At 44.4% G+C, this 12,112-nt stretch overlaps 1 protein-coding gene across 1 annotated transcript in view; it reads right to left on the minus strand.

Annotated features, from left to right (window-relative positions):
- Positions 1 to 12,112, minus strand: part of Ltbp1 (latent transforming growth factor beta binding protein 1) — a 379,031-nt gene that overhangs the window by 334,528 nt on the left and 32,391 nt on the right. The window lies entirely within an intron of this gene.

The following is a 12,112-nucleotide window of genomic DNA, read 5'->3' on the forward strand; positions in this document are numbered from 1 at the left end:
GGAGCCCCCTCTTATGACAAAGGGCTGAGTGTCAGTCTGAGAGCCCCGGAGTTTGAGTCACAGGTGGCTGATTCAAGCAAGGCACAGGGCCAAATTGAAGCCAATTCAACTGTACTGTCCAAAAATGTCACCTGTCCACACTGCCGGCAGGAGTCCTGCGCTAGCTCTGAGGACTGCCTGATTTATGAGTCATTCTTTGCTCAAAGAAACAAAGATTAAACCCATCGAAGGTTTTTCCCTTTAGCATTAACAGAATAAACATATTCTGTGCTTTCCTGGTAGAAATGCCAGTGGGGAGCTGGGAAGTGCAGACACCTGGCAGTTTGGGAGCTGACAGACTTCCGTGTGATGTGCACAGAAACCATACTAGATGACGTCTAATGAGAAGACAGCAATATTCTTAAATAATCTCAAAGCTTGTTTTAATACCATCTGCGTGCATAGTCTGAACAGTGGTCTCCTCTTAATGCTACCTATAAGCCATGAACTTTGGTTAAAAAAAAAAATGGAGAATTTTTCCAGAAAACCAGAGTCATACAAACCAAAAAATAAATAAATAATAAAAATTTTAATGTAGCTGGAAATTAAGCAAGTAAGAATGCTTGCTGTGGGCTGGAGAGATGTCTCAGAGGTTAAGAACACTGACTGCTTTTCCAGAGGTCATGAGTTCAGTTCCCAGTAACCACATGGTGGTTCACAACCATCTGCAATGAGAGCTGGTGCCCTCTTCTGGCCTGCAGGCATACATGCAGGCAGAACACTGTAAACATAATAAATAAATAAATAAATAAATAAATAAATAAATAAATAAACAAACAAACAAACAACTTTAATTTTTAAAAACTGCTTCCTACTTTTGCAGAGGACTGAAGTTTGGTTTCCAACACCCACATAAGGCAGCTCACAACAGCCTGGGATTCCAACTCTAGGGGATCTAACAACCTCTTCTGACTTCTGAAGACACCAGCTCACACATGTGCATAAACCCATATAAGCAAGAGGTCCTTAAGTAGACCATTGATCAATATCTGTGAGTTATTATATTAACATAATAATGGGGGCAGGCCAGGGACATGGCTCAGTGGGTAGGAGCATTTACTGTGCAAGCGTAATGTGAGTCAAATAACCACCACCCGCATAAATAATCTGGTGTGGTCCCCTATGCCTGCAGCCCCAGAGCAGGGTGAGGGGCAAAGATTCGAGTATTGGGGAGTCTCGCTGCCACAAACCTGGACTCAGAACCACATCTCAAGGGAGTAGGGTAGAGAAGTGAGGCAGAACACCCTATGTCCTCTGGTCTCCACAAGCATACACACACACACACACACACACACACACACACACACCACATTTAATTAAATTAAAATTTAAAAGAGATCATTATAAAAGATGAAGATACAAAGAATTCTTAGGGGGAGAGAGCCAATGACCCAAAATCTAAAGGTGTGACTTGCCTACTTCCCTGCATAACCTCATCTACTACTGAGAAGGCAGGATAGTATGTACTGATGATGAAGAAATGGACCTCTCCTCAACTCCGTGCCTTTAAGCAGATTTGACCTGTCCCTTCTACAAAACGCTGAGCGAAAACTTTACGCTGTTGCACTGGACATTGTCACATACCCCAAAGATAGAACCAGCAACAGGAAAACGTACCCCGTAAAGCCAGCCTAGAGGGTCAACAAAGAGCACCAACAATTATGACAACCACGGAGAGCAATGTGCAATGTGGAGGGGATCTCCGGGGGATTCACGGAGCTAGGGAAGAGCACTCTGAGACCATGACCTTAAGATATGAACAGGGAGAGAAATGCAGACCAGAGGCCCAGCATTAAAGCTGGTCTCTTATGGCCTCGGTCCTCTGCTTGTAGACAGCCATCTTCTCTCTGTGTTGTAGACAGCCATCTTCTCTCTGTGTTGCCATGTGCTCTCCATTTGTCTCCACTTCCTCTTAGGAAGACACCATTCTCGCTGGTAAAAGGTCTGCCCTATTTACCTCTCCTTTACTAAGGACTTCTTTATAGACCGTGTTCCAAACGTAGTCTTCCCTGGAGTCCTGGTTTGGATATGAGTGATTCCTCCAAAGGTTCTCCTCGATGTAGAACTTCAGGGAGAGGAGAATGGGTAGACAGTATTAAGCCACTAGGGGCGTTAGCCTGAGAAGAGGTGAAGTAGTCTTCTAGGGGCAGGTCCCACAGAGTAGGTTCTTGAACTCCTGCTGACCCTTATGACCCCTCTCACACTTGCTCCCATCAAGAGGTCTTCACAGAGGAGGGACAAATGGGACCACCCAACTTTAGACTTCCAGTCTCCAAAATTATGAACTAAATAAACCTATTTTTCTTTATATCCTATCCATTCTCTGGAGTTTTGTTATGGCAACAACAAAAAAAAAAAGACGAACATAGACTTTAACATATGAATCTGGGCGAGAAAGAATTCAGCCTACAACATGCACCATTATGGTGATTGGACACTACTCTGTGTTTTCTTCAACTAAGCAGCATGTAAAAGAGACTTGTGTCATGAAAGGCATGGACTGCTACAGTGTTAGGATTAAACCCTAAAACAAGCATCCTGCTGAACTGGGGCACGCCTAATGTAGGAGATCTTACGATGTTCAAATACGCCCACTACAGTATCGCAATCAATACGGCAGTAAAAACATTCTACTCACAAAACAAATAGAGAACAGATAAGAATCCTGGAATGTGACCCAGTCGTTAAAAAGCAATGTTTAAGAACTTCCCTTGACATGAAACAGCGTATGGTATAGCGCCAACTGTGTTTTGAAGTTCCTACCTTTTCTGTACCTCCTACCTATCAGGCTTACTCCGCCTCCGGCTAAAGGCTGAATCTGATTTTGTCTGAGCTGTCGGTCGGTGGCATTCGGGCTGCCAAAGCCTAGGTAGTCCTCTCCCCTTGGCCTCAGCAGTGTTAGTCATGGTGGAGCTGTCCCTCATCCTGACCACTTTCCTCCTTTTACTACTAAGATGCCATAATGGCCACCTCTCTTCCCCCCATCTTCCCGTTGAATCCTTGCCAGCCCCTCCTGATTCCTCTCTCCTCCCAACCTCTAGATGTCACAACTTCCGGGGCTGCCTTGCTCACCTTTCCTGGTGATCTCACTTGGAAGCATATCTTTAATTTTTCATTGAGACGATGTCCTAAGTTAGATGATGGGCTATGTCCTCTCGTTTAAACTTCAGGCTTCTGTGTCTGGCTGTCACATGCACCCCCACTCCACGGATGCAGGACAAGCTTCCCAAACTTAGCCTGTTTGTGTCTCCTCTCTCCACTCCAAACTCCAACAAGACCGGTTTCCTATCATCCATCTTCCTGAACAGCCCCACTCCTTACACACACAGACACACACATGTTCATGCACTCACACTCATTCACACACACATACGCTCACACACAGATGCACACACAGACACACATTCACACAATCAAACACTCACACACAGATACACACAGACATACACATACACTCACACACACATACACCGAACCAGTGTATACAGGTGCTGAAGCCACCATAACAGACCCACCAACCAGGTAGCTTAAGCAACAGACGTGGACTGCCACACAGTTCTAAAGGCCACAGTCTAAGATCAAGGTATCAGAGGGGCTGGTCACCGCTGATGTCGGGGAGAAAGACTGTTCCATCCCTCTTCCAGTTTCTGGCAAGTGAGCATTCCTTGGCTTTTGGATGGTATTATTTTCACCTCCATGTCTTTCTTCTATTTGTTCCTATACTTACATAGCTTCTGTCCTGAAAGGCTTAGTCACACTGAATTAGCTCCACACACAGCACTCCTTAGCATGCAGGCTAGCGTGACCCCACTCTGGCTAACAACACCTGCATTGACCCTAGGTCTCCAGACAACAACCCCCAAGGTACTGGGGGTTAGGATTCCAATATATGAAGGAATAACGTTTTAATATATAATACCAAGTTACTATCATATTTAACTTCTATTTTACTCACAACACACATCAAAGCCATCTCTAAATCCTGTGGGCTCTTCTTTAAATATAATTTGAACCTGACTACTTTTCTCATGGCCTCCCAGAAACCCCTTCGCTGGCAGTCTCGTGCCCTGTTTCTATTCTCCGGAGAACAGCAGAGGGAGCACATTAGAGCAACACCGGATGCAGTCTCTGCTCCAAAGCCTCCTGTGAAATGTGACCACAGCATGCCAGCTTGGTCCACCTCTCCCCACGGCATCGCTCCTGTCACACCAGTCTCTGTGCCAGGTCCTAGGCCCTGGGCTTGCCTCTGCTGCAGGGTTCTTGCCCTGGGCTGCTCCTGCACCTGTGAAGTCCCTGGCTAGATATGGTCTCCGAAAGTCAACTCTGTGCCTCTATTGTCATCTCCCTTGTTGTGTTCTCTGAGGCACCTCCCCCTCCCTGACATTGTCACATTTTTACCTGGGCACCCTCTGAGATGAAGCCCCCCAGGAAGAGAGAGACTGCGGATACCTTCACCCTTGTTCGGGGAACAGCATCTGCTAGAATGATAATCAAAACCACCAATGAAGAATGGACACAGGTGGAAAGATAATATACCCAAATGTTAACGTGAATGATTACCTATGATGGCAAAATTATATCATTTATTAACTTGTTTAAGTTATGTTAGACTTTGCAGATTTTCTAATGGTCTGTAATTACCATTACAGCGCAGGAAAAATGAACATTCCATTTTCAAAAAAGAAACATTAACTGGCTTAGAAGGCTCATTTAAACACATTTTGAGTTTTTAAGACTGTAACTTATACAACATAAACAATGTAGAAGATAGGATACCTTATACTAGACTTTACAATATCTATGCTATATTGATACATATTAACTCTAAATGCAACTCTTCACCTACAGTGATTAGTTAGTAAATCTGTTTAATTTATTCAAAAATCAGCATTTTTATATATTTATGCAGCATGAATATGCGCGTGTGTGTTTGTGTGCACATGCACATGTACATGTGAGCATGCCACAACACGTGTGTGGATTTCAGAGGCTGACATTGGAATAGGTTCTCTCCCTCCACCTTGTGGGGCCTAGATCAAATCCAGCTATGAGGCAAATGCCACTGAGCCATTCGCTGGCCGTGAAAAGCTGGCTTCTTTTATTTTCATCAACCAAAATCATTAAACAAGACGGCCTTTTTAAAAATTATTTTGAGAAACTAGAGCAAACAAAATAAGCTTATAAGAGTGAAATGACTATCAGCTCTTCAGAATTAAATCTCTCGAACTTGTCTTAAGATAAAGTGAGGGAAAACTAAGAAAATAAAATATAACTTATTCTGATTAGGAAGGACCATGGTGGTTAAAAGTCATATCCCATAAAAGCCAGCCAGCCAACACGGACGGAAGAATGTGCCCTGTTTCTATTATCCTTGGGCCTCAGTCCTTTCATCTGTTAAATGGGAAGGATGGATTCTATGTAGATTTGTTAACACAGGCAAAGCACTTCGGATAATCCCTGACTAGGGCAGCACCAGGCAGGTGTCAGTCATTACACCCCACCCCCCAGTCCATCTCCCCTACACCCTAGCACAGTGTGGGAGGGAACAAAGAGACACAGGCTTTGATTTCAATCACTGGAATTTTACACTAAGCTAAAACAGCCTTCCTCACCGAATCAAACACACTTAGCTACTGTTGTTTCTTTCTTTTCCCACACTTAATCATTCAAAGTAAAACTGTCCGCAGTAAAATGCCAGTAGGCCGCACAGAGAAAAAAAAAAAAAAAGCCACCGTATGATCCTCCTCAGGCTCCAGACATTTCCAAACTGATCCTCGCAACTGAATGAAAAATGGCTGAGTCAAAACCTTTCTAAACCACCACTTGAGTTATTCTGACGGCATTCCTGAAGGTAAATTAATGGAGGTATTATATGACTTCGGACGGAACACTCTGGAAGAAATGCCATCCGTGCCGTGCCAAGGCTTTTTCTCCCTAAAATAAAAATGCTTCCAAAGGTCAGTGATGTCCAAGTATCATCAGCAACAGCCCCAAGGACTGCACGATTAAGCTCTTACCCTGGGCAGGCCAACAGTTGACTCCTCGCTGTGAAATCCAAGGTCACTCCTCCAAATGGAAGGAAACCAAAAGGCCAGAGACCTGTGTGCAAATTAATCCTCTGGCTGCTGACCCTCTGCTGGGAAATGTAACCTAACCATTTTCAGATACTAAAACTGAAATAAAACTGTGGATTCCAAGGCCTGTGAGAGCACAGCTGAGAGGAATAAGCAAAGCCCTCCTTTCAAAACAATAATCCCTAAAACTAGATTTTACAACGGCTTTTCTTGCTGCTGACATCTTTATAGATAGAGAAATTATCCTAATAAATACATGAACTTATAAAGTTCCTTTTAGGGCTGAGGGTCTAGCTCAGTGGTAGAATGAGCACTTCACGTGTACAAAGGCCTAGATTCCAACCCAAACATCCAAACGTATAAACAAATCAAATGTTCTTTTGCCCATGTACTGGGCTGACTTTCCTTATGTGTTCACAGTATCTAGAGGACAGGAGAGATGGTTCAGTGGGTGTCTTAGTTGGTGTTTTCATTGCTGTGAAAAGACACCAAGACAATGGTAACTCAGTTTGTTTGTTGGTTTGTTTGTTTTGGAGGGGGGTGTTTTGTTTTTCGAGACAGGGTCTTTCAGTAGCTGTGGAGACAGTCCTAGAACTCACTCTGTACACCAGGCTGGCCTCAAACTCATGGAGATCCACCTGCCTCTGCCTCCCAAGTGTTGGGATTAAAGGGATGCGCCACCACTGCCCAACTGACAATGGCAACTCTTACAAAGAAAACATTTACTTGGGGTGGCTTACTCACTTACAGTTCAGAAATTCAGTCCATTATTATCATCATGGCAGGACATGGCAGTGTGCAGACAGACTTGTTGCTAGAGGTAGCTGCTACATGTTAATATGCAGACAACAGGAAGTAAACTGAGTGTCACACTGAACGAAGCTTGAGCAAAAGATACCTCAAAGCCACCCTATAATGACACACTTCCTCCAACAAGGACACACCTATTTCAGCAATGCCAACCTCCAAACAATGCCACTCCCTTTGGGGACCATTTTCTTTCAAACCACTACAGTGCATTACGTTGTTACAAGCTTGAGGACCTGAGTTCGGATCCCCAGCACCCATGTAAAAGCCTCAAGTGGAGGCATGCACTAAGCCACAGGGTTGGAGGGATAGAGACCCATAGGGCTTCCTGGCTAGGCAGTCTAGCTAAGACAGTGTATTATCAGTATGCAGATGAAAGTCTGAATAATAATTAGGACCAAATTCCAACACTGACTACCTTTGAAGCTGCTGGCCCCTAAATAAATTACTGCCCTAACTAATTACTGCCCTAATGATGATCTAACTCCTCCCAACTTTTTTATATTTTTATGTTTTTCAAGAAAATAGTCGAGGAAGGTTTTGAACTTTTAATCTAAAATAAGCCCAAACTAGCTTGGGTTTAGAGTAATCTTGTTTGTTTTCTTACAACGTAGACCTGCTAAGCTGTTCCCAGTGCATAACTGGAGGGAGTAATTATGAGAAAGAAAACAAGGAAATCCCATACATTAATTCTGTAAGTGAAGATTTAATAAGCCACGAGGGCTACATCATTAATCACAGGCCCCAAAATGGTCTGCCAGACTGGCTATTCAGTAATCTAAGCAGAAGCCCTACAACTCATGTATTCCTGACACCCCTTTTCTCTTCAACTTCTTCCTATTATTGTCATGACTTCTTAGTGACATAATTTGGAGCAGGCTTCTGTAGTATAAGAAGAAGAGAAAAAGATCATCATGGCAGTTCTTTGGGAACTACCATTCTCTAAAGACGAACTACATATACATACATGTGTGTATATATAAATTTATATATATATATAAATTTTTCTTTATATATATATTTATGTATATATATAAAATAACCCCATCCCTGCTTGTCAGTGTCGTCTATGCCCTCCATCAAGAGGCAGAACTGATGTCCTTACTCTTGAATCTGAGCTGGGCCACAAATGCTCCAACCAAAGAAATGCAAAAGTTCCACTATGAAGTTGTGAGTTCAGACGTTAAGGTGAGGCAGTAACACTTCTACCCTCTCAGAACATGGTTCCCATATCACAAAGAAGCCCAAGCAACCATGAAGAAAGATACATGTAGAAGAAAACTGGAGCCCGGAAATTACAGATATGATTAATAACCTCAAGGATCTCCAACACAGACTTCATATCTCTGTGTTTCCAGGCACTGAATATAATCAAGTGGAAACCCAGCTTTCTAAAATTTGATAATACTAGCAACAGCCTATTTTATACAGTCAATAGAGCTACATCATATATAAATATATGTAATCACAATTTTAAAGTGATAAACAAAAGAATATAGTTGTACACTTCAAATGAGTGGATTGTGGTATATAAACTATATTTCAATAAATTTGTTTTAACGTGGTGTGTGTGTGTGTGTGTGTGTGTGTGTGCAAGAGTAAGTACATGTGTGTAATACATATCTTCAGAGGCCAAAAGGAGGATGTCAGATCTTCTGGAGTTGGAGTTATAGGTAGTTGTAAGCTGCACAACATGAGTATTGGGAAACAAAGTCTGGTCCAACACGGGTATAAGGAACCAAACTCTGGTCCTCTGGAACTGCTGAGCCATATCTCCAGCCCCAGGAAAGTTGCTTTGTAAAGCATATCATGTGTATATACAATGAAGCCATCAGCTAGCTCAATCATAACATTCACAGATGTATAAGGACATGTACAAACAGACTCATCCAGCTGTGGTAAATGCTGTTGGGTAACAGCTTCCTCTGAGATTGAACATTCCATCCTGCAAGGCCTCAAGCAGAAAGGTAAACAACTCAATAGAATTCAGGAAGTCCCTCAAACAGATCAGATTCACTAGGCCCCTCCCTCCCAGAGTAAAGGAGCCAATCTGAAGACTCTCAGATGAGCTGAGATACAAAGAAGACCAAGACCAGCCTAGCTGCCTGGAAGAGGTTTAGACCAGAGTCACTAGGAAAGGCTACTCTCCAATCTGTCGAACTGCCTGCACAGACTCTGCCATGTGCTCCAGGTTCCCGGCTTTTGTGAGCTGTCCCCTACACTGGGGTGGGCTTAGTGATGCAGGTGTTCATGAGTAATTCCTGCTCCTGGAAGCAATCCCTCACCCACATGCCTCTGTAAAGAAGTGTACCAGATGATTTTGTGTATCTACTTGACACAAGCTAGAGTCATCTGAGGAAGGAGCCTCACTTGAGGAAATGCTTCCTTGAGATCCAGTTGTGAGGCATTTTTTCATTTAGTGATCAACGGGAGGACCCAGCGCATGGTGGTGGGACCATCCCTGGGCTAGTGATGGTCCTGGGTTCTATAAGAAGATGGGCTGAACAACCATGGGGAGGAAACCAGTAAGCAGCACCCCTCTAGGCCTCTGCATCAGCACCTACTTCCAGGTTCTGGCCCTATTTGAGTTCCTGTCCTGACTTTCTTCAGTGACAAACAGCAATGCTGACATGTAAGTCAAATAAACCCTTTCCTCCCCAACTTGCTTTTCAGTCATGGTGTTTTGTTGTAGCAATAGAAACCCTAAGTAAGTAAGTAACCACAATACAGCTCATTGGTTCACCAAGCTAGACTTTGGTGGTATCTGTACTTTGGTCTGTCACGAGTTCCCTATCTATCTATGTGAGTCTCCCCAGAAAGTTCCATCAAACAACAAACGCTTAAGCCATAGGCTCTCAAAATGAGTACAGGATCATCCAAGGATTACAACTCTTCCACCATATATAACCCTGCACAAAACAAGCATTTACCACAAGAATAAAACCCCCAAAGAGCCCAGTTTATCTTGGAATGGCTCATTTATCAAAGATGTTTCCTTTGAGTGAGCTGAACTCTGTCTTCTCATGGCTTTCATCCACAGCCTGTCCTGCCCACACTGTGAAGACAGTTCTACCGTCTACCACACTACCTGTGACTTCTTTTCTTCTTCCTTTCTTTAATTTATATTTATTTATTTATTTATTTAAGACAGGGTTTCTCTGTGCAGCCCTGGCTGACCTGGAACTCACTCTATAGACCAGGCTGGCCTCAAACTCAAAGATCCACCTGCCTTTGCCTCCCAAATGCTGGGGTTAAAGGTGTGCCAGTACCACCCAACTGTGACTTCTCTGTGAATCAGTACACCCATTCTTGCAAATATCTCCTTCCAGGGGCAACTGTTTCTTGTTCCTTCACCACCTGCCTGCATGGCTCGGAGGACTGTCTTAGTTAGGGTTTCTATTGCCATGAAGAAACACCACAGCAGCTCTTACAAAGGAAAGCATTTCATTGGGGTTGGCTTACAAGTCAGAGGTTTAGCACATTATCGTCATGACAGCACACAGGCATGGAGGAGGAGCCAAGAGTTCTCCATCCACATTGGCAGGCAACAGGAAGACAGAGTGAGCCACTGGGCCTGGATTGAACTTCTGAAGCCTCAAAGCCCACCCCCAGTGACACACTTTCTCCAACAAGGCCACACCTTCCAATAGTGCTTGAACCTTTGAGCCTATGGGGGCATTTTCATCCACAGCAGCACAGAGACCACAACAGCGTCCTGTCTCTTTTCCGGCTGCGGGATTCGGTTGCTGTTCTCCGTTCCAGCAGAGGTTATTGATTTGTGAGTCTACCCCTAAATAAATAACCCTCTATTATTCTCAATTCTGAGCTAGAGTGAGATTTCTTTTAAGGTTTTTTTCTTCATCCATCAGTCCTTCATGAAGGCTCAAGACTGCTAATGCTTTCTAAAGACCTCCAATGACCCAGTCTCTTTCCTGGTGGTCTGCTAATGAATTACACGGCTCTGCAATAATCAATGAGGTCCCAGCGGCTCTTTCCCTCAGTCGATTCTGTAGTTAGACACCCCTAGTAAGTCCCAGTATATGTAGCCACGGCTTCTGCTGGGTGTCTTCATCTGGTCCCTCCACTTCCGGACAAGCCAAGAGGACCTGGCCTGTGCAGGAGTCAGTCCACAGCACAGGCTCTTCCTCTTCTGAGCTGGTGCCACCTGATCTCAGCCTCAGTTTCCTCATCTGTCAAACAGAGGGTCAGGTCAGGCTGACCATGTGGCCCCCTAACCCTTCCAGCATGCCCCAGGTTCCCTGGTCACGGTGCCAGGAAGAAATATTCACCAATGACAGAGTCATGCTCTTACCTTGCGGTCCTCAGGAGGAAAAGAAGCCCACTCATCACAGCTGACACGTGGGTGATATTTTCACAGCCTCCAAATGATAACCCAATCAAATGAAGTTTAACAATAGGCATTCTCTGGAAACCTTCTAAATATAAACACATTTCCCTGGGAAGGAGAGGATTTCCTGAAGAGTTCTTCCGAGGAAGCCAACGGATCCCAGTAATAGAGGGTATTGGGATTGACTCTGTGTATATGAGTGTGTGTGTGTGTGTGTGTGTGTGTGTGTGTGTGTGTGTGTGTGTGTGTAAAGCAATGTCAGGCTTTTTGTTTCCTGACAATTGTAAGATACTCTAAACTGTGTCAGGGTGTGCCCGCCCACCCGGTTCCTTTCACTGCTTCTCATGGCTTCTCTTTTTTGCTTTCAGATGAGCCCAGTTTGACACCAGCTCCTTTCCCACACACCTGAGCTGGGTCATAGGCTCCATGCCTTCCCCATCAGTGCTCACATGCTCTGGCCTGTGTTTCTAGCTCATGACCAAAACTGAGCGATTTTCCTCATGCCGAGCCTTCATGTCCACTCCAAAAGTCCAACCTCCCATGTCCAGCTGCTGTGGGCTCTCTCTGCAGGAGAGCTCACAACCACCTACTTCCACCCTAACATGCCCAATGCCAAACTTAGCAGTCTTACCTAACTCTCCTTCCCTCTACAAGAACTTGAGGTGACCTTTCTCCTCTTCCTCCTCTTGACCTTAAACCTCTTTCCTGTCCTACTAACTTGACCTCCTCCAGCAGTGTGGCCCCTCTGACACTCCCCACAACCTTTGCCATCCTCCTACCCCACCCCCAGGGAAGCTGCCTCTGCCTGTCCTCCTCCGCCACTCCTCCTCTGCCAGTCCTCCTC

Source organism: Microtus ochrogaster, unplaced genomic scaffold (assembly GCF_000317375.1).
Source record: "Microtus ochrogaster isolate Prairie Vole_2 unplaced genomic scaffold, MicOch1.0 UNK26, whole genome shotgun sequence".
Classification (NCBI taxonomy): domain Eukaryota; kingdom Metazoa; phylum Chordata; class Mammalia; order Rodentia; family Cricetidae; genus Microtus; species Microtus ochrogaster.